A 23,622-nucleotide genomic window follows, 5' to 3' on the forward strand; every position below is an offset into this window, starting at 1 on the left:
TTGTCAAACCGCATCTAGGTAATTGGCCGCCAATATCAAAATCACGCCACACAGAAGTTACACTCTGCAGACTTAGGATCGGTCACACATACAGTACACACACACACCTTCTGTCCGGTGGCGAACCACCTTTGTGTGATAGATGTGGGCAGCCACTCACTGTCCTTCACGTCCTCATCCAGTGCAAGGAACTCGATGCTATAAGAAAAAAACACTTTTCATTACCCTACCGACAGCAATTTCCACTTCATCCTTCAATGTTCATCGGTAGGGACCCGCTTTTTACATATCAGTCACTGTCTGCTTTTTTAAACGATGTACAGAGTTTTCATGTCATATATCAAGGTGAACCGTAGCACGGCCTCTAAGCGGAGGTCGCTGCTGCGGGGAATACATTAAAGATAGCACTTGCCTCGCGGCCCTTGGGCTCAAGGGCATTGACGAGGCATTCGTGCTGATGTCATATCTTCAGTTTTATTCTTGCGACCACTTGTCATTCATTCCACTACACATATTTCACGTCACTCTCATGATTTTAATGTATATATATATATGTTTTACCCGCCTTTAGCGCGAGGAATTTTAAAGCCCTTATACAGCTACTTAGCGCAACCATTGTTCTCATCCTTTGTCCCATGAACTGGCGCTCTTTGGCCATCTCTTGGCCCTTGCGCCAATAAACACCACATATCATCTCATGCTTATGTAGTCTTTTTCTAGGTGTTACGTCTATCAAATCTGTTGGAGCAAACATTTTTTATTGTACAGAAGTGTCTATAAGCCTCTGCTCCTATCGACATCGCCGGCTGTCCAAAACGCCACGATGTTAGACTTGCGACTGGCCTGCGACTCGGATAAATGCCGTTTACGATGGCCATTGGGTGCTAATGGCACTTTAGGCTTCCGTGCGATCGGCGGCTCTTTCCACAGGCCAGAGGTTCAGCGAGACAAAAAAAAAATCTATGGAGGCTATATCGTGAGCGTGCCCAATCGCGAGTCGACAAAATGCACGGTGCCACGATGGCCTATATTTATCGCGCAACTCGTGGAGCGAAGGCGCCCGAACCCGTATGTATGAAAGGAACGTTGAAAAAAAAATGCGCAGAGCCGGAAGCCCCGCACGCGACCCGCCGCGGAACGGCGCTGTATGTAGAAGGGACCGATAAGACCTGCCGCGAACGATCGACGCCGTTTGTTGTTGAGTTAACGCAGGCTGGTGGCTGTGTGTGTGTGTGTGTGTGTGTGTGTGTGTGTGCGCGCGCGCGCGCGCGCTACAGCATTTTAAGGACCGCAGGCTTTACGGACATGGAAGCAAGCACCCGTGTACGACAACTTCGATCGGGAAAGTGTTCGTTCGGGGCAATCTGTTTGCCAAGTATATGAGCTGACGCAAACAGTGTAGCGTTAGATATTTGGGTCAATTTTTCGATCAGGCCCTTAGCAAAGCACCGGCGCCGCCATTGCCAGACCGAGGATAACATCCAAATGAAAAGATGCTGAATCTTGAAAATTCGACATTTTAATGGTTCTACTGCGCAAGTTATATAGTTTTTCTCCCCGTCATATCGTGTAGTCGATTGCGTTAGCGCGCCGTGGGAGCCTGCGTGCTCCTGCGTAATTCGCGGTGGAATATAGGCTGCACACTCTAATACGAAACACAAAAATTATTCCACATGAAAAGAGGAGAAATTCACTTTGTTTAAAATTTTTACTCCACACTGTGAACTTGGCAAGAAATCAAAGCTGCATAAACAAAAAGGAGCGTAACAGTAATGAATTCAGGAACTAAAACTACGCAGCTGGTATCGCATGTATAGGGCGAGGCTGTTGCACAAGCCGTAGTTGTATCTTCTACAATTTCATGAAACAAGAGAATCGATAACTAAAGCCAATTAATTTTAATCCGCACGACCTGTCTCTTACAGTCAATACACGTACGAGAAAAGTGTGTATAAATTATTTCATGACTACTGTCGATGTCAATATCATTAACCGTAAGCTAATCTTACTAATATACTTGAATCCATCCAAAACCGTTCCTCCAGCTTCATTACCTCCCATTACTCGAGTAATATCAGTATGACTAGTGTAACAGCTCATCTCGACCTTCCTCCTCTCGCCTATCGTCGAAAAATTACACGTCAGTGTCATAATATTCTATTCCTTGCCACCACACAATGCATTCATCAGACCAGCCTATCGGACATCGCGCCATTGTCATCCCAAAGCAGTATATCCCGTTCGTACCGATGCATAGACCTTCCAGAAGTCTCTCTTTATTTCTTTATTCTACATACGGCACAAGACTGCAACGACATTCCGGCCCACATCGCCATATTAGTAAATGTCACACAGTTTAGAACAGCCGTAAAGAACCATTATTTACCATCCTGGCTGTTGACTGCTGCTTTGCCGTGCTGCGCATGCGCGAGGAGCCCTGACGCCACACGCCGCACCGGAGCCGCCGCCGCGCGCCTCGCTGGTCTGCGCATGCGCGCTTCAGCGCACTCGGCGTCCCTTCTTTAGGAAGAGACCCAGTGCACTCAGTGCAGTCTGTGTAACGTCGCCGGCGCCATAGAGTTTCCTAAAATTAACTGAGTGGACTCTGGCGCTGCGATCGTTCAGCCACGATGGGAATGATGTGTAGGTCACGGATTTGCCTAGTCTTCGTACTTGCGAGCTTCAAACGCACTTGTGGCTTTGTTTACTCGGATAAACGAGTAGACTGTTGTGAACTTAGTGACCCGATTTGAATTGGTGAGCCTCAAAAAGTTAAAGTGGTGGAGTAGAACTGCTCACTTTTGCTGAACTTTGTTTTGCGACAAAGCGGATGCAGGCGAGGCGGAGCCAAACGGAGCCAAATAAACGAAGTTTAGACAAAACCATGTACTACCCATCATTACCATGCTGGCTGAAGCGCCATGCATTGCAGCTCCCATAGACACGACCGCCAGAGTTCCCTCTAGTAAGTATTGTAGGAAACTCTATGGCCGGCGCCGAATGCAGCATGTCGCATCTCGCGCCAGCTGTAGCCAGGGCGCGCTGCCGGACGCCGGAGGCGTCGGTCGCGCTATCCGCCTCGTGCATCGGTATGGTGGCGCCACCGCTCGGCTAAGACGGTTGTGCCCTCTCCCAACCCCCCATAGGATTTCATGCATTTTGAATGAAGTTTGCGATTTCGTTGCGCAAAAACAAACTAGCGCCATCTCTCGACAATACGCCACACCGACGACGCAACACTTCCTCTTGCTTCCACCGATACGCGATGCTCCTAGGTGCCCCCTCTCTCCACTTTCTTTTATTTCTTTCGGTGGTCGTGAGAGCGCGCGCTGTGCTGTAGCGCACCCGACAAGACCGGCTGGGCTCGTCGCTTTCATCGCGTCTTCCTTGAACGTTGCAACGTTAATATTGTGTTAAGGCGGTGGCCACACGTCGGACGATGAGCCCTGATTTCGTTCGGCTGCCATCTCATCAACGGCAATGTTTCAGACGCCTCAGTTGTGTACTTTTGTCCGTTGGTTGCGGGACAAGATGGCCTCCTGCAAGACCGTGTTTTTCCAAGTCAGCTGTGTGCGTAGTTCTCGGCGTCGCAGCAGTTTGATGACGCGAGGACGTCAACTGGTGCTACATCGTGGGAACCGCTGAAGTGACTGCAAGCTTGACGACATTGTGCCAGAATATTCTAGCGTACTGTACGCGCACGATTGTTCTACACTTAAAATACCGCGCTTGGCCTCGCGCGTCAACCTGGTACGCCTGTGTGCAACAAGTGTGTTGTTATCGTTGTTGCGTCGGTTAATATTGAATTGCAATTGGAATACCGTTTTTGCAAAGGTGAGTGCAGCTGTAAGTAGTTGCCCTTCTCTATGCTCGCTACTCGTCGAACATTACTTCCAGAATCGCATTTTATGTTTTGTTCCACGTACCAAAGGAGAATCTAGCATACGAGATACAATACACGCGTGCGCATTTCCTGCATAAATCTGAGTAATGCCACGCGTGCGCATTTCCTATATAAGTCTGAGTAATGCCATGCTCAATTTAAAGCGCATGTGTTAGAGGATTGTGGCTTCAATGGTGAAAGTGATTAGATATTCCGAAATATGTGATTGCAATGCAGTTACAACTTTCTCATATGTTAACACGGTCTGTGAACAAAAAAAAAACGCTGTCTGAATGTTTGTTGGTCATTTGCTTAAGTACTTTCACGCATTATTATGCAGCTGTGTGACGGCTGTTAAAACGTTCAGCAAGTTAGATTTTCGTTTTCTTGGCCTAGTTGAGTGCTACGAGTGTTGGGCGAAGATAAAATCGCGTGTCTTTTGTGCGTTTCTTAAGCAGGCATACAGCCGTAATAGTCATTGTTGTTGTACTGTTTGGGGTGTTCAATAAAACAAGAATGCTGTTTTGTACTGCAACAATTTTTATTTCATCTGTGTTAACAGATCACGCAAACAACTTGGACACATGCACGTAAGAAGCGTACGCAGTGCATCGCGCGCACGCATAAATAAACGGGCCTGTCATTTTAAAACAAATAATATAGAGCAATCGACGTAACAGACGGCATGGTTGTCTAGTGCAGCGTCAGCAGTACAAATATCAAACCAGAATGAAATATGAATAGAAAAACGGAGAGTAACAGGCGCTTTGCGCACGGCTTCTATGAGCCGCGCATATCCACCTATCGCCACCGTCCGCCGTTGGTGGCGCCACCAGTACCACTGAAAGCAGCAGCGCACGAGGCGGATAGAGTGCTGAGCGTTTGTTAGCGTAGCGTCGCTGTGCAAAGCGTGCGCGCGCGTCGACGTTACGCTGGAGTATATCAGTCCCTTTATTTTGCGCGCATACGCAGACGTATCAGTGGGGGTATACATATAGCGGCGAGGAGGAAAAAAAACGGAAGGACAGGGACGTTAGCTATTTGTCAGACCGGCTGGCTGGCGTTTGCCAGTGTGCTATAGGCATGGAGAAGGAGAGCGCAAATGCTGCTAAGCGGCGCAGAAAAGCGGAGAAGCTTGACAACCGAGAAAGCTAAGAATATTCAGCTAAACCTTAGCTAACGCTACGTATATCCTGGCATAGCCGAGCTAAGCCACTGCAATTTTTTTTATCACCCCTCATGTAATCTTCCATTGGTGACCCTTGCGGTATGAATAAAGGAATAAATGGATTAACTTGCACTTAGAAGCGGCACGAAAGCAGGCATGATAAACGCCACGAAAACTAGGAGCAAATGTCGGAAAGATGCGAGCCGCGTTAAAAAAATATTACAAGCCACTTCTGATGCATTAGGAACGTTTAAGTTGGCTGAATGACTTCAAGCAAGGCAAAGTGTTCCAGCCATCCATCGGCTGTTTTTTTTAACACGAAAGTGTTTTATGCCGGGGTCCACCAAGTACATCCGTCACGGATATGACGTTGATAAAATGGACGCCAACGGGTGAGAAAGAAAAAAAAACAAGAAAAATTGGCCGCGTATCTGCGTGCTTCGCTGCAAAGGTCGTCTAAAGACGATAGAAGAGGCGCTGCGTGAGATATGTTTCCCGACGTATTGCCAGATGGCCCATGAGTGCTGTGTTGCGGGCTGGTAGTCCCGGCGCAGCGGCAGGCGAAGACCGGCGGTGACCAACGCGACCGGTGGGGACGCCGGCCAGCCCGAACACGCTGTTTGGCGCGATGTGCCGAAGGAGAAGAAACGTCCGCACTCACCGAGTACTCTCCACAAACTTTACACGTCGCCTGGGTAAAACAGGAATGCCAGAGCGGCGCCCCCTGTCATTCGTACAATGCAATACTGAACCGAAACCGAAACACAACATGAGCTTGTGCAGAGGGCACGGAGGAAGACAAGTTTCAGAGCAGTCGCATTTTCAGTTCACCTTTAAGAAACTAGGGTTGTAACATTGTAGGGCGAGTAGGGCCAGGAGGACCGTCACGACGAAAACTTGCCTCCTCAGTCGTATTCGCCTGGAACGTTGGTGTGGCTTCGCGTTCCCTCCGCTCCTGGCCTTTCCACAAAGCTACTGCCTAAGTACGAAGGCCCCTACCGTGTCCTACGTCAAGCATCCCCAGTTAACTATATGATTGAGCCTGTTCAATCATCTACGAACCGCCGTCGTCGCGGCCGCGAGACTGTTCACGTCGATCGACTGAAGCCGCATTATGACCCACCAGTTGTACCTGTTCCTTAGGTCGCCAGGATGGCTCCTTTTCCGCGGGGGAGTGATTTGTAACATGGTACCCTTATGAAAATGAGTCTTGAGTGTCTAGTGTCGACTAGGTGCGCTCCTAATGAGTCACTAGACAGACATTAGACATGCAAAGCCTAATGTCGTTTAACATTAGGTGTACATCGGAGAGTCAAATGACCATGTGCACTTTAATTTCTGGTGACTGAAGTGTTCAGACTTTCAGTTGCCGACTTTCAGTTGCAGAAGTTAAATAGCCTTAATCGCCACCGTAAAATCAGTTTATCACAATAGACAAGTTCGTCTTTCAGAGACTACAAGCAATAAACAATTTGTGTTGCAATGTACGCAAATATCGTGTTTCAGTAGAATGCGTAAATATTTTACATATATCGCCCATGCACCGGCGATCGAAGAATTGCTGACGACCGCAGCAAGGTTCATTATATTACCTGCCGTATATATAGAAGTAAGCATTTCCTTATTTTTAAAAGGCATGAGTCGATCACATATGCAAATATGAACAGATATGATCAAGTGACACTGCGAACACTCGCTCAGGGGCCCGTGTTGCCCATTTGTCCAGTAGAAATTAACGGAGGAGAGTGGGGATTACCCGCACGGCGTCGCGAAGGATTTTGGGAGGCGGAGAAGAATTGGAACTGTGGACAATGGGTGACGTACAGAAAAAAAGTTCCTTATTGTTGTGATAAAAATTAGGGACTGTTCTTATGCATGGTGCACTTACATATATGTCCAAAACAGAATGTTGTTGGTTGCAAAGATACGCGGACAAGCGTTTTTCCCAACCTCAAACTACTGTCTCTATCTCTCCTCGCTGTTGCAACGCTGGTCAGAAGCAGCCGACAAGCAAAGTTCAATTTGGCCCAACGTCGCGTACATCCTTCTCCCGCCCCGCCTCCTCGTAATGTCGACTCCACGCGACTCTCTTCCGTTCTCCACGGCGTCAACTCCTATCTCCCTTCACTCCTTCCTTGTCCCATTCACCTCATCTGTGTGCAACGTTGGGTGTCGCCTATCACACCCTACCCATTCCCTCCTCCCATCATAATCCCTACCTCTTTCTATCCACGGGAGAGAGCAGTAACTTGAAACAAAAAAGCGTTTCTTTTGAGTAAGGACTCAGAGATGACCGTCGTCTGGGATGCGAGTTTGAAAACTGCCCATTTCTAACTTTCATTTCCCCAAAACAAAATGTATAGTTGTATAACAAAATCGAACATCCATAACACATTCCCAACATGCACACACGGGTGTAAAAAAAGCCATAAATACACTTTTTTATGTACAGTGACAAATAAAAACAACATTGCTTTATTTTCTACGGAGCGCTGTTTGAAGAGAGGGTCAGCGCGCACCAAGGAGATATTTATATTTGTTTTGATTTATGCAGCGTCATTTCGCGTTTTTACACTTGTGAAAACGTCGCACCTTTTACGTGCACCTCACAGTCAAAATAGCGCCTTCGTCTTCAAGTAAGCGCTCGTTACCCTCCAGCTTTCCCGACGACTCGCCTAGGGAGCTTCTGACGAATTTCACTAGCAAATGGCTGTATAAGCCTGAGACGGCCGCTCGAACAATGAAATGGCCGTCACATGAGGTACGGAAGGTTCACAAACCAAAACTAAATTCGAAACGCGCGCCGAACCGGACTATTTCGCGGAGCAGTACATGTGCAGTAGCTCCGCCCCCGTAGCCTTCCCTTCATTGCCAAGAAAAGTTGTCCTTGGGGGCGCTTTAGTTGTTTGACGGGTGCGCGGTGCGTTCGGTTTGTGTGTGTGTGCGCCATGCTGTGTTCTGCAATGCTTCGTTACCACGTTTATCGATTATGCACGTTGGTTACGTGATTCAATGTCAAGTGTACCTTCCAAGACGATCGAGGTCCTAGTCTCGTGAATGACGGCGAGTGCGGACGTAGAGCAGCCTTTTGACAAGACTGTCGCCGAGTGTACAGTACATTGTGGACTGTAAAGCTGAAGAGTGCACAGTGGATGCCTGATTTTGGTAAGTTCTAAAATATTTCTGAATTACACAGCTAGGTTACTTCATTACATGACGTCTTTTACGCAGGAACCGAGTGTGATCGTCTGTGCGGTGTGTTCACTCTGCGGGGATGATGGCCAGAGGAAGGATGATAGACAGGTATGTTTTACGCTATGCTCAATGCTTTCTGTGCACTTTATACGGTTGTATGAAGCACTCACCATGTGCGTTCACTACCTACAACTGCAACGGGTGGATGAAGGCGCGTTGCTTTGCGTGATACTCCGCTCGCTTCTGTAACGCAAGTGTTTCTTGTCATGGCGCTCTTCTTCCTTGGCTGTTTTTCGATTCCAAGAATGCCTGTCGCTCGGCCCACCCGCTTCCCGCTGCTGCTTCTCTACTCCGGGAACTGGTTGACCTTGGGGACGCCTGCGCGATGTATGTGTCGCAGGGAGGGCAACACTCGCCCTTTTGGGCGTAGGGGACCGGAGGGGGGAGGTGAGGTAGGAGGGAAGGACTGAGAGCATGGCTCTTTCCCGGAGAGGGGACGGGTCGCGACCGAGGAGAGACAGAAAGTGGCCCGCTCTTGGCATTCTGCCGCTCAGAAGCGATCGTAAACCGAAGGAAGAATAATTTGCAAGATTTTTTGTAGCCGAGTTGTGATTCTGTAAATAAACTTCTTAGCGTCGTCGAAAGTTATTGAAATCGACTACAGCTGTATACTGCACGAGATCATCGCCTGAAGCTACTTGTACGATGGCTTATCACTTCGGAAATAGAACTGCTTTAAACATAACGTTCATCGCCTAGCCTTCTCATGATGCAGGTACAAATGAAGTAACTTTTCAGGAAACTCAGTAATAATTGGCATGTAGTACGCGGGGAGGAAGATATAAAAACACGCTGCGGCTGCACATGCGCGCGCGGTGCTCTTCAGTGGCGTGTGTTTGTGGCTTTCTCCGCGACTACTGCACCGCGCTTGTTTTTGTTAGAAGTTAGTTGCACTAGGGTTAGGATTTTAATCTGACTGTGCAAGGTCGTTGCTACGAGAAACGAACTTGCGTTGGGTGAACCCACTTGAAGATAATACAAGTCAGTGAATTACGTTATATTCTGGTACTAACACCATGTGTACAGTAATGTGAAAGAGCCCAAGATGCATATAATTATCAATTCTAGACAAATATGCCAGTTGCGTTTGGCAAGGTGCCTTTTGTTGCAATATTTGTGTTTGAGAAAAATGATGTGAAATATTTTTCCCGTCGTTATATTGTTTCCTGAAGCATACTGGTTTATATTAACAGAAGTTGTTGTAATGGTTAAGCAGCACTGTTCCAAGAGCTTTTTATCCACTGTGCTGGGGTGGCAAAAGCACACCTCAATTATGTGCTTATCTAAAGTTCATGTTTCTTTTGTGAGCTTTTCTTAAGGCAGCATGAAACTGAAAAAGCGCTCTTATTTGCAGGTTGTGCGGCTAAGACGTAGCATTCATTGTGAGAGTGCTACTTTAATTTTATGAAGCAATTATTAGGGGAAACAAATCTAAATTCTCATATGTAACTATGTGTGCAGAAGTTTAGAGAAGGCTGACAAAAGTGGTTAACGGTTTTTTTTTTATGGCTTGCAGCACTACAAATTCAAGCCGATATTCCAGGCATTGATTGGCTTTAACACGACTAGAATTACTTTCCTAAACGGCTCAAATTTATCATATAATACAATATGTAAAGCTCGGCATTATGGAGTGTGCACATGGGCCACACATACTCTTATTTTATCAATTTATGCATTTTATATTGTGTAGCAGAGCTGATGTAATTTTCGTCATTTAAATGACCTATATGGCAATCTGCGTTCTCCAACCACATAGTGTTAACAAAGTACATAAGTTTCTGAAAGTTCGGCTTGAAATGGCACCATTACAGTTGTCTGCCATGAGCCGTTGCTCAGGTGATACTTGTTCTTATAGCGGAATCTGAGTCCATCATTCAAGGCCCTTGCTGGTATATAAACATAGACTTGCCTGAATACATTGTATGTATTGTGCGTGAGCTGTAAGGTCTGTGTGGTGCGCCAACTCATGAATGTTTTCTGGTATCCTTAACATATGTACCCGGTGATCTCACCTGTTCGTGGAACTGAAGCAGACGACAGCTTGCAGAAGAAGATGGGAGCGTTCTACCTGTGAGCCTGGTCGAGCTTATATTTTATGGTAGGCATTTGTTTCAATCTTTACAAAAAGCTTCGACATGTCGCGCCTGCTCATGAACCTATTGCACCTTTTTTGAGGGAATTCTAAGATCAAAGAAAGAAGGCCCTAGACGTAACTCCATTAATGTATACTTGATGCTGGACTTGACCTTCTGTGTTGTTTTCCTGTTTTCTTACAGGATTTGCTGAAAGTTTCGATTGGAAATGCGATATAAGATGCAATTTTGACTAACTCTAACTTCACAAAAGTGTTTTTTGTCAACTACCTGCACGGGGCCTTGGCAGTACATCTAAGTGTTCTAAGGTGCACGATGTGTTGGATAAAGTTTTCTTTGCAACTCTTATATATTTACTGCGATCTTTCGTGCAGGATACACATGCATGGATACACATACATGGATTCCCTACAAGGACCCTGCGCATCAAAAGCAATCTGTCATCAATGTTAAGTAGACAGATTAAACGAAACGAAGATATGACAGGTGTACACCATATTTTTCTTTCATTTAACCTCTACATGTTTCCCAGTCAATAAATGTTTTTATCCATTTTCTTTTGTTGAGAAATGTCTTTGTACAGCACAAGTGTCGTAGAAGGTGCATACATGCACTTTTGTATGATGCTTGGCTGCATGTGTATCAACCAGCAAACACATTGTCAGGCACAACTAATATGTAATTCCGTACTATCATCCGGACATATCATAAATCTTATCATGCACTGTAATAGTTCTGTTTCAGGAATGTTATGAATGTCATTGGCCACGAAGCACAAGCTTGGCCGAGGGTCATTGCAAACAGGATGTTTCATACTCACAAGAAAGTCACTCAGAAGGACACATTAGAATGACGGTGGCCAATATGTTTTTGAATGACATTATGAGTACATTAAAACAATTCTGAAGAAATACATTAGAGAATCAAATGAGTGTTGATGTCAAAGGTCGTTTCATGCTCACTAGACTATCACATGTTAATACGCATCGGACTATCACATGTTAATCCGCATCAGACTATCACATGTTAATACGCATCAGAATGATTGGCCACTATGTTTTTGAATGGCATTTCAAATACATTACAAAATTCTAAAGGGACACATTAGAGCGTCAAATGACTGAAATGTCAGAAGTCATTAGACTTTCTTTTTGAACTCGTCTCACATTTTCATAAGGGTAGGGCGCAGACAACAACGCCTGCGAAAGAAGAAGACGAAGACGGTTGTTGTTGGCGCTCGCTCGGCTTGGACCGCTGATCGCTTCAGCTGTGGCAATCTTTTAATAAACGCGTTACTGTCTCAACGTTAAACGCATACCATCAAGGTCTTTAAAATTCCGTATCTATGTATTTTCTGTTAAAGGAACACACCGTCTAATACTTACCTAGTGATGTTGCGCCTCAGATATGCGTAATGTTTGCTTTTTGATCAACAATGTACACAAGTATGAACCTAGTCAGCCGTTCACGATGGCTGGCCCTTGGGCAAGTGGTTCAACTTTGGCCGAGTGGCTGAATCGAGGGACGTGCCGACAAACAGAAAGACAGACAGAAGGACAGACAGAAAGACAGACCAAAATTTCGGCGTTTAAGTTCCCCAAGAAAGACTATAGTCTTTAAAAGATACCCCGCTGGGAATCGAACCCACGACGTTGCGGCCGCGACGGCAAGCGCCCGACGCACTACCGACTAAACTAACTCGGGAGATGCTAGACACGGCGCGAGCGCGCGTTATATCTTTCACACATTCTCTTTCGCGGCGGGCGGAGCGGGGCGGTGCCGCCGTCTGTGAGATGTGAAAAGAAGTAATGCTTCACGCTCGACACTTACTAGCGCTTACTCCGAGATTGCACGCGATATCGGAGGTCATGGTTAAAGCGTCTCGATACCAGAGCGGTAGACTGGCCGCGCTGGCGTCGCCGAGGCACCCTTGACGCAGTTACGTTCTTTGCCTTTGGATTCGTGTTAGCGTGCGTCGGCTCATCGGAGTAGTGCAGCTCCCACGTGCACCAGCGGGATTTCTCCACCGCCGACTGCTTCAATTGCGAGAGCACCGACTAACAAAACTGCTGCAATATGCGTTGCAGAAAGGACGCGAGTTCGACGGGCGAATGTCGTGCCTTGGTGGAGCGAGAGCAGCGCCTGCGAGACAGAGGCCAGCGGGACGCACGCGTTTGCGGCTCAGGCTACGAACCTCTACCTCCCGTGTTGCTGAAGCGCAGTGTGTGTTATGTATGCATGAGCACAGGCGTCGGCTACCCTTTACTAGAAAGCGCACACAGTGACGTTTCTCTCCTTAATTGACGACGCTTTGAAGAAGTGCATACCGGGTACCAATGTTGATTATGAGCTTGTTGATATCATCCTTACGCGGGATTCACGATTTGCTGTGTCCAAATATATGTTCACACCTTCAGCTACCGTGCGCAACGGTTTAATCATGATCATGGGCGTTAGTCGTTGCGATATAGACATGCCGTCAACATGGGTGCATCCACGTCAAACGGTGCTATAGCTGGCAAACACGAATAGACATTGTACAAGCTCTCATATATCACTACACAATAAGCAGTACTTTTGTGAAGACACTTGTCACTTTCGTGTTATACCGATTTCTATGACAGAGGGATCAGCCATGTTTTTTTATATATACGACATCCGAAGTGGTTTTTGGATATGATCCAGACGTTTCTTAACAGAAATCAACAGAATAAATCTCCATTTCAACATTACAATGTTACACTTTTTTTCGTGTGCTACCTATTTGAAGTCCAAATTTGCTAACTCAGCCCACCCGCCATACCTGTTATCTTTCATTGTCCAGGACGAGTCATTACTCACTCTCAGTTATACTACTATAGTTTTATTTTGATACTGTTTTGTACTTTTAATCATTTTTTTCTGTACTCTTTTTGCTTTTCCTCATTATTATATTGCGTTTCAACAAGACTGTTTGCTGCCCTAGTTGGTATTTACTTATAGCGGCGAAGTAAAACGCAAACCTGGCTTCTGGTGCCATTTTTCCTCAGGCACAAGGCCTGAGATAGTTGGGTTGGGACCATGTCGCAACTGCATCAGTGATAAAGAGGAATTTGTCCGTGGTCGTTCTCCCGAATCAACGTCATTCTCGACGCGGGGTTCACCCCTTCTCGAGTCCACGTGCACCACTTCTTTGTGAAGCTCATGTGCACAGACGATTGTAAATCGGGTGCATAGACCTCAGGGAAGACCCCGGGTCAGACATGGGATGTCATCCCCGACCACATGGGTGAAGCTGACGCGAATGTTCGGGCTCAGCCGAGTGCAATGCAGCCAGGCGTCGTTGTGTTCCTCACTTTCTGTGTGTTTTACTTCGCGGCTAAATTATATCTTTAATTATTTTGTGATTTCGGTTGTTTTTAATGTTCAAATAGTAAATTTATTAAAATTAATACATTTTAGCTAATTGGGCTACTGACAGCGATAATTATCATCTCACTTTGTGTCCCCCTGGCCACATAACTTATTAGCACAAGTGGTCTTCACGTGCCTTCCAGCGCCCAAATTAAAAAAAAAAACATAAAGCTTAACTTTGCACACCCGGTATATATATATATATATATATATATTATATATATATATATATATATATATACGCACTGTTGATAGTCGGCAAGAACGAACGGCCTGACAAAAACTGGAAAGAGAGCACGCTCAAGGTTACACGTGGTAAATTGTGCTCAATAAAGTGAATCATTCGCGTATGTTATACTTGTATATCGCGCTTGCGCAACAAGCAAGCGCATGTTTGACCTGGCCCGCACCGGTTTTGGACGGGAAATCTTGCTTGTCTCCTGGGCTCAGCTAGTTATAAGTGCGGGCGCTGGCAACCCCAGAAGAGAACTTTTCGTACGCGGCACACGCTTATCTTTAGCAACGCGTTTGCTTTAGGAACGGCCCGGGAGCCGCTTAACGAGCCTGCGCCCATCGCTATATACCTGCGTGTCGAACTTCACTCCCTTCCACGCTTTCTTTGTACTTAGCGCAGCTTTCATGCCGTACTTTCGATTAGCTGCCTCGTCAACCGCGCAAAGGCTGCCGTGCCCGTATTTCATATGTTCCTGGGCCAATCACTCTTTCTCTAACGCACTCGGCCTTATCGATTGTTTAGGTTATTCGTGCACGTATGCTTCAGAGAGCATGTGGATCAGTTGATCGCGATCTGGAGCGGTCGATTCATTTGCCCGAGGCTTTACGGACGTGCTCGAGAGGGCTGTTTACTGCGTCGCCGATCGATACTCCCCACCGCTCACATGCTCAAGGAAGCAGAAGGTACGACTTTATGTAAATGCGAAAACGGAAATTCAGTACTTCTTCCGCGCATTAGTTCTCATGCAAATTAACCCAATCAATAACGGTCTCATAGCCGCCATCAATCATAACTGCCTTGTTATGACATGCGGCAGGCAGCTGTACAAACCTATATAACTATGAACAAAGGCAGCAGGAGATACTTTTTTTTTTACCCATACTTTTTTTTTACCGCGACCACTTGACATTCATTCTTACGACACACATTTCACGTCACTTTCGTGCTTTTAATACTTCTATGTTTTAGCCGCCTTTAGCGCGCGGCATTTTAGGTCCATATACAGCCACTTAACATAAAAATCGTTCACATTCGTTATCACGTCCTGGCGCTCTTTGGCCACCAAATTGCCCTTGCGCCAATGAACAACGTATATGATCATCAGCAGAAGATGGCAGGTGAATCCTGATAAGGAAAGTGCGAAACATCGGGCCCGCTTAGCCATCTCCGCTGCTCCTAGACAAACTTTAAATATAACAACCGTCGAGCTTTTTTTTTTTTTTTACCAGCGGAGCTTGTTAAGCTTCTCGTTGCGCCGGGTAGTGCGAACAGCAATTGTCATCATGATGAACAGGGATACCCTTCCTTCGTGCTGTTCTTCTTATTTGTCGTCTTCTTTATATTCCGCTTCACTCCGGCAGCAGTGAGCCGATTCGTCCCCCCGCAGGGGCGTCTGCGCAAGCAGGCGTTTGGTGTGTAGCGACACCACGGACCCGAGCTAACGGGGGGTTCGCACCCCTCCCACGCCTAGCCGTGCGTGGCATTGCCGTGTCCGGGGAAAAGGGGATCCTGGGGGTTGAGCCGACGCCGGGCGTTTGGACCTTTAAGGCCCCCCGGAAGAGGCAACACACCCCTTTGGCCCCGGCTTCACGTAGACGGCACCCCTGGGCTGACCCACCCAGGGGAAATCGGCGGTCGCCTTTTCCTATCCCCCTCTCGGATCTTTCACTTTCCTATCTACTTTCCTCGCTGTCCTGTCTCCTACTATTTTCTGTTACTTCCCAGTTTTCGTAGGCGGCCTGGGTTAACCCTGTGCAACTAGCCAACCTTGGTCTATGCGCATTCGGTTATAGTAGCGGTGTACGGCTGGCGTCTGCATGTTTTCAGCAGCATGAATCTTGTAGCGTCCCCGTGTTGGGCTCCGTGGTGGGTGGCCGCCATCGCTGCCGAAACGAACTCCAATAACATGCATAGAGCGTTTCCTCTAATCAGTGATCGTACCGCTTCAAAGCGCGTACGCACCGAAGAACTCACATTTCTCAGTCGACCAAAAGAAGTATTCCCCCACTATCATGTTGTACACAGTGAGAACAGTAACAAAACAGCTAGAACCATGTCCTCTTTCATAGTGTCCAAATCACTCACAGACACCTTAGGTGCTGGCTATAAAGTCACGAAAATGGCTAGTGGAGACCTCCTACTCGAACTACATGACAAGACCCAGTTTGACAAACTAAAGAACCTCCGAACTTTCGGCGACATTCCCATAACAGTAACCCCCCATCGGTCCATGAACTCCGCCCGTGGAGTAGTGTCGGACGCAGATCTTCTTGAACTTACAGAGACCGAACTCCTCGAAGGCTGGAAGGATCAGCACGTGACAAATGTAAAACGAATCATCATCCGAAGAAACAACGAGGAAATTCCCACTAAACACCTGATACTAACCTTTGCCACAAGCGAACTACCACAGACCATAGACACTGGGTACACAAAGACAAATATCAGGCCGTACATTCCAAACCCTCGCAGATGTTTTCAATGCCAAAGATTTGGCCACGGCTCTCTGAGTTGCCGAGGTCGACCTACCTGCGCGAAATGTGGTGTCCAAGGTCATGCCTCGGACACCTGTAATGAAACCCCACATTGTGTGAATTGCGACGGCGACCACGCCGCGTATTCACGTTGTTGCCCAATCTGGAAAAAGGAAAAAGATATTATATCACTGAAGGTACGCGAAAACATCTCATTCAAAGAAGCACGAAGAAGGTGTTCGGCCTTTCATGGTCCTACCTATGCTGATGCGGCGCGTCAGGGGGCAGCGTCGCATCGGCCACCGCCACTGCCCCGGCCCACGCAAGGTGAGCCATCGGCCGTGGCGGCTGCCCCCGTGGTGGCAGCAGTTAAGTCTGCTCCACCTGCCCAGCCAGAGATCTCGGCGACTCCAGGGTCGTCGGGTCTCACGACCACGCCTGGCCAGGCGAGGTCGGTAAAGCAAGCCAACAGCTCGCGTACGCGGGCGTCCAGTGCCTCACACGTGGCAATGGACACAACTACGGTACCCCTGGTGCCGAAAGAGCGGCGTAGCTCCTTCGAGCGCGCTAAGAAAACAAAAAAGCCGATAACAGCGCCCGCCGACGGCTCTGTTACTTAAGTTCCAACTTTCCGTTTGAAAAACAGCTACTTCCTTTTCGCACACACAGCACTATACTTCACTTCCAACATGGAAACACAAATCATACAATGGAACGTCAGAGGACTCCTTAGAAATCTCGATGACGTCCAGGAACTATTACACAAACATTCACCAAAAGTGCTGTGTGTACAAGAAACACACTTAAAATCCAAGCACACCAACTTTCTACGTAGTTACATTATTTTCCGAAAGGACCGGAACGATGCCATGGCGTCATCCGGTGGCGTAGCCGTTGTAGTTAATCAAGGAATAGCATGTACACACTTACCACTCCAAACGTCCCTCGAGGCAGTGGCTGTTCGAGCGGTTCTTTTGAACAAACTTGTCACCATTTGCTCGCTCTACATACCACCACACTACCAACTGCAAAAACATGAATTTCAGTCTTTAATAAATGAACTCCCAGAACCATACCTGGTCCTTGGGGACTTTAATGCACATAGCAGTCTATGGGGTGACTCTCGCTGTAATGCACGAGGTCGACTGATTGAACAGTTCCTCTTCACGTCCGGTGCGTGTCTGTTGAATCAGAAAGAGCCAACATACTATAACTTCGCTAACAATACCTACTCGTCCATAGATCTCACCATTACATCTCCATCACTTCTACCTCTATTCAAACGGGAAGTCGGTAATAATCCTTATGGAAGCGACCACTTTCCAATAGTTCTGAGCTCACCAATAATGTATGACTGTCCCCCACAGGTTCCCAAGTGGCATATTGACAAAGCCGATTGGGAAGAGTTTCGTAAAGTTACTCGCTTAAATTGGACTGATATGTGTGGTTTAAGCATAGATGCAGCCGTAGAGTACATTACAGCTTTTCTCACGGATGCTGCAACTAAGTGCATCCCACAAACAACTGGACTGCCCGGGAAACGACGTGTCCCGTGGTGGAACATTGAGTGTCGAAATGCACGGAAAAAACAAAACAAAGCATGGAGGTTGCTTAGGGACTCTCCGACAGCCGAGAATCTTGACAGTTTCAAGAACATAAAGTCCCAAGGTAGGAGAACGCGCCGACAGGCCAGAAGGGAAAGTTGGCAGAAGTTTTTATCGGGCATTAATTCATATACACAGGAGGCCAAAGTCTGGAACATGGTTAGCAGGGTAGCAGGCCGACAAGCACATTCACTTCCTCTAGTAAACACACAAGGCGACAGCTTGGAAGACCAGGCGAGCTTCCTAGGTGCACACTTCGAACAGGTGTCGAGCTCGTCGCAGTATAGTGAAGCTTTCCAAAGATACAAAACAAGAATCGAAAAGCAGAAATTAGAGCGCAAATCCACAAAACACGACGCATACAATGAACCTTTCTGCATTGCTGAGCTACAAGCATCGCTTAACTGCTGCAATAAATCCGCCCCAGGCTCCGACCGTGTTGTATATGAAATGTTGAACACCTGCCATCTGAAACTCAAAAAGCCCTCCTCTCACTGTATAATGCTGTTTGGTCTTCCGGCGAGATCCCCTCGGCCTGGAAGGAAGCCATTATTATTCCGATTTTAAAACAGGGCAAGGACCCATCCTCCGTTACGAGCTACAGGCCCATTGCACTAACAAGCTGCCTGTGTAAACTTTTTGAAAAAATGATAAACCGCCGACTTATACATTTCCTCGAAGCAAACAAATCACTCGACCCATACCAGTGCGGTTTTCGAGAGGGTAGATCTACCTCTGACCACCTTATCCGTATCGAGGCACAAATTCGCGACGCTTTTGTCCACAAGCAGTTCTTTCTTTCGGTGTTCCTCGATATGGAAAAGGCTTACGACACCACATGGCGCTTTGGCATACTGCGAGACCTCTCACACTTAGGTGTCCGAGGAAAGATGCTGACCATAATCGAAAGCTATTTGTCCAATCGCACGTTCCGTGTTCGAGTGGGTAACGCCTTGTCCAGAATATTTGTCCAGGAAACTGGAGTGCCGCAAGGTGGTGTCCTGAGTTGCACACTTTTTATTATAAAAATGAATTCGCTACGTCTGTACATTCCACGGAACATGTTTTATTGCACATATGTGGACGACGTGCAGATCGGTTATAAGTCGTGCAACCTTGCAATGTGTGAGCGGCAGGTCCAGCTGGGCTTGAGCAAGGTCTGTAAATGGGCAGACGAGAATGGGTTTACGCTGAATGCACAAAAAAGCACTTGCGTCCTATTCTCCAGAAAAAGAGGCTTTCATCCCGATCCAGACATTGACCTACATGGTCAGCGTCTGTTGGTAAAAACAGAGCACAAGTTCCTAGGGCTAATTCTAGACACAAAACTTACGTTCATACCGCACATTAAGTACATAAAAAACAAGTGCATTAAAACAATGAATATTCTAAAAGTGTTGTCACGCACCACGTGGGGTAGTGACAGGAAGTGCCTGATGAACCTTTATAAAAGCCTTGTACGCACGCGCCTAGATTACGGGGCGATAATCTATCACTCTGCGACACCAAGTGCCTTGAAGATGCTTGACCCAGTCCACCATTTGGGCATTCGTCTCTCTACGGGCGCCTTTCGCACCAGCCCCGTGGAAAGCCTCTACGTCGAATCGGACGAATGGTCGCTACACCTTCAGAGATCTTACCTATCTTTTGTATACTTCCTCAAAGTGAACGCAAACAACGAACACCCCTCACACACTACAATCAATGAGTTGTCTGCTTCTGAACTTTTTCACAACCGTCCCTCGATGAGACAGCCGTACTCACTTCGTGTGAGGGGACTAGCTGAAGAAATGGGTGTGCCACTTCTCGAACACTGTCTAATGGCTCCCGCTGCCTATCTCCCGCCGTGGCAGTGGCAGCTTATAGATTGCGATGTTTCTTTCGTCGAAGTTACCAAGCATGCGCCACTTGCACATATCCGTACACACTTCCTCGAATTACAATACAAGTACCCACACCCTGAATTCTTTACAGATGCCTCAAAGTCTAACACTTCTGCGTCATACGCAGCCGTTGGTCCACCCTTTTCCGATTCCGGTATTCTGCACCCTGATTCCAGTATCTTCACGGCAGAGCCTTACGCGATACTTGCGGCAGTTAAACACATAAAGCAATTAAAACTACAAAAGGCAGTGATATACACGGATTCATTAAGCGTAGTGAAAGCTTTAAAAACTATGACAAAACACACAAATCCGGTCCTTGTCTCGCTCTATTCTATTTTATGCACAATCTATTCTCTTAAACAACATGTTGTAGTGTGCTGGGTGCCAGGGCACCGCGAGATACAAGTAAATGTGTTGGCGGATCAGCTAGCAGCATCCGCCCACGAAAACAGTCCCAATACGTCTGTAGCTATCCCTGCATTAGACTTAAAACCATTCCTCAAAAGAAAGATCAGGGCCTTTTGGCAGAGCACATGGGATGGGAACACCCAAAATAAACTGCATCTTATCAAGCCGCAACTAGGTAATTGGCCGCCGGTATCGAAATCACGCTACACAGAAGTTACACTTTGCAGACTGAGGATAGGCCACACACATAGTACACATTCGTATCTTTTGTCCGGAGGCGATCCACCTCTGTGTGAGCACTGTGGCGATCCACTAACTGTACTCCACATCCTACTGCAATGCACGGAACCAGACGCTCTCAGAAAAAAGCATTTTTCATCAATATACCTGCAGTTCCCACTTCATCCCGATATGTTCATTGGCAGAGAACCACTTTTTAAATATCAGTCCCTTTTCGAATTTTTAAAAGATGTCCATAACTTCAACGTTATTTTTCCAGGCGCTCCGTAGCGCGGCCTTATGATTGAGGCTGCTGCTGCGGTAACTCTATCACAGGAAGCACCTGCCTCCCGGCCTTTGGGCTCAAAGGCCTTGAGGAGGCATTCGTGCTGTTTTCCCGCTACTCACTTGTAAATACCATACTCACTCGTCATTCAATCCACACCCATAGATCACATCTCTTGTCACTGCCATAATTTTATACTCTATACACCCCTTTTACGCTTATTTATAGCACGTGATTTTAGGCCTCTATACAGCCATAATACACCCTGTCATCGAAATCATTGGTCATCGCCAACACCACACAAAAGACATGGCGCTCTTTGGCCACCCATGGTCCTTGCGCCACAAAACACCACTAATCATCGTCATCATCATGAGCCGATTCGTCCGGCGTGGGATGCAATAAATATGATAGGCATGAGATCGAGTACGGAGAGAGAGAGAAGGAAATGGAGGAAAGACAAACATCAAACAATATTTTCTTCCTTAAACAAAAATTGTAATGAAAAAAACTGGTCATTAGAGAAGAGCGGCTTATTTTCATTCGATTGAGGTATAAAGCTGATTTTACATAGAGCACCATGTGGTGTAAATTGCGTCTCAATGGGGACGAAAATGACGATTTTTTGAAATTGGTGATTTTTTCTCGTAAAGTCTACAAAAATCAGAAGTGCAAAACTATTTTTTGCGCAAAATATACCTCTCGTAGATTAAGTATTCATTACTCAGATTTTCATACATCTAAGTAACATACATGTAAACCAAATTTGACATTGAAACAAGGAACCACACTTTTCGAATCAATTTTGATACATTTGAGATTATCGCCAGAATGGCTGGGACGTTTGGCATGGAATGGCCCTGCTGTGAGCACAATATTCACAACATGCTTCCTTCATTCTCTTCACCTGTATGTAATCATCATCACTGTGAGCGTCAGCTTCGTTCTGAGCGTTGGTCAGGCGGCTCTGCTGAATAAAAGGCGTCGAGACCACGACTGTGCTGCGGTCTTTCAGAGTGGTGGAGGTGCTGCTTTTTTTTAATAGGCGGAGAGGGTACGAAGCATGTACACACAAGCGCTAAGGAAATCAGTTGCAGCCTTGAAGAAGACATGTCCACTTGTCGAGACGTCGGATCGAGCACCTACCCCCTGTTTACGGATTTTTTCATTGCACTTTAGAAAAGGCATACACAGATGCTAATTTAACTAATATATGCTCACTCGAGACAGTTTAAGGCGTTCGTTTAGGGCAGGTCTATCTCTCGTCAAACATTACTGACGCTACCCATTCGTGTCAGTGACGCACCAATAAATCAGTTGCCTCACACACAGATTGCAGCCCAGATATATGAGAAATGCTTTTGTGGATTTTGAAGGTGCACCTTCTTCTTATAGAAATGTTCCGTAGAACGTATGTGTCAAAAGGCAGCCCTGAAACGCAGTGATAATGCAAATACTCCACAAGAAACGACAATAATTGTTAGGGTTTACCGTCCAAAAACCACCCACAAGAAACTAAACGCATGCAGAAGAAGTGCGTGCTGCTTATATAAAGTTCTCCGAAGACTGCCGAACATACCTAAAAATGGATTTCACGCGATAAAAACGGGAATTAAAAGAAACTGTATTATTGTAGTCGGCGGACATCAAGAGAAAAAGTTCTCTGTTTTCTGGCAAATTAGCTAAATGCGCTAATTAACTTACTTATTTTGGCTTGTTACGTGGCTGCTTAGAATGGAAAGTCTGTAGCTATTGCCGAGGGGATCAGATATCCCCTTTCAAATCCCTAAAAAAAATACTTCTCCCAGGTCCCGTGGCGCGAGAAATTTTCTCACGACGAAAAATATAGTGCTGAATGAACGGCGACACAAGAAGAGGACACACAACACATGCGCTATCTTCCAACTTAATGTTTATTTCACACTCGTTCACTTATATCGCCCGAGGAAAATATCACTTGACATATGATGTGCAGAAAATAAATTTCTTAGAAAAGACAGTTCTTTATCACTTAGCATAAGCGACGGAGTGCTGATGCGCACGGAACCCACGGAGGAGGTAGCCTAGGCCTCAACAATCTCTCTCGTAAGCTTGTCATGTATTCTTTTGATTACTGTACATGCGTTGAAGAACGGTGCGCAGCCGCAGGATTTAGAATGAATGGCTAGTCATCCACCCTGCCCATTTTTTACGTTGTTACTCTGGTTCCTTAATCTATCATTAAGGCAGCGGCCCGTCTGTCCGATATATTGTTTGCCACAGGAAAGCACGATGCGATATACAATGCCTATTCTACAAGAAACAAATGCAGTTTGATGCTTCTTGTTACAACCTTTCGGTTTGCCGTTGCGCCAGCTTAAGAACTTGGCGAGCCAGCTTCTAAAAAAATTACACCATCTCCCGCTCAAGCGAATCATCTCGCCGCTGCTTCGTATGCACACATGGTTCCCTTTAGCGGGAGATGGTGCAATTTTTTTGAACACTATGTGATCGCTCCTGCTGCACAGCTCCCGCCGTGGCAGTGGCAGCTTATACACTGTGATTTGTCTTTTGTAGAATTTACGAAAACACGCCCCTGTTGCACACATTCGCATGCACTTGCTTGAGCTACTGCACAAATACACTTATCCGGAATTCTTTAGAGATATCTCAAAGTCTCATGCTGACGTGTCCTACGCAGCGATCGGTCCATCCTTTTCAGATGCCGGTGTTCTG

General features: G+C 46.5%; 1 long non-coding RNA gene across 1 annotated transcript; it reads left to right on the top strand.

The window, feature by feature from the left end:
• Nucleotides 1-8,002: 8,002 nt before the first annotated feature.
• LOC125758069 (uncharacterized) lies at nt 8,003-10,927 on the top strand. The gene is made up of 4 exons (XR_007415796.1): nt 8,003-8,216; nt 8,283-8,354; nt 10,343-10,407; nt 10,777-10,927. It is a non-coding gene; the product is annotated as an uncharacterized LOC125758069 (long non-coding RNA).
• The last annotated feature ends 12,695 nt before the right edge of the window (nt 10,928-23,622 follow it).

The sequence above is a fragment of the Rhipicephalus sanguineus genome, chromosome 1 (genome assembly GCF_013339695.2).
Source record: "Rhipicephalus sanguineus isolate Rsan-2018 chromosome 1, BIME_Rsan_1.4, whole genome shotgun sequence".
Lineage (NCBI taxonomy): Eukaryota > Metazoa > Arthropoda > Arachnida > Ixodida > Ixodidae > Rhipicephalus > Rhipicephalus sanguineus.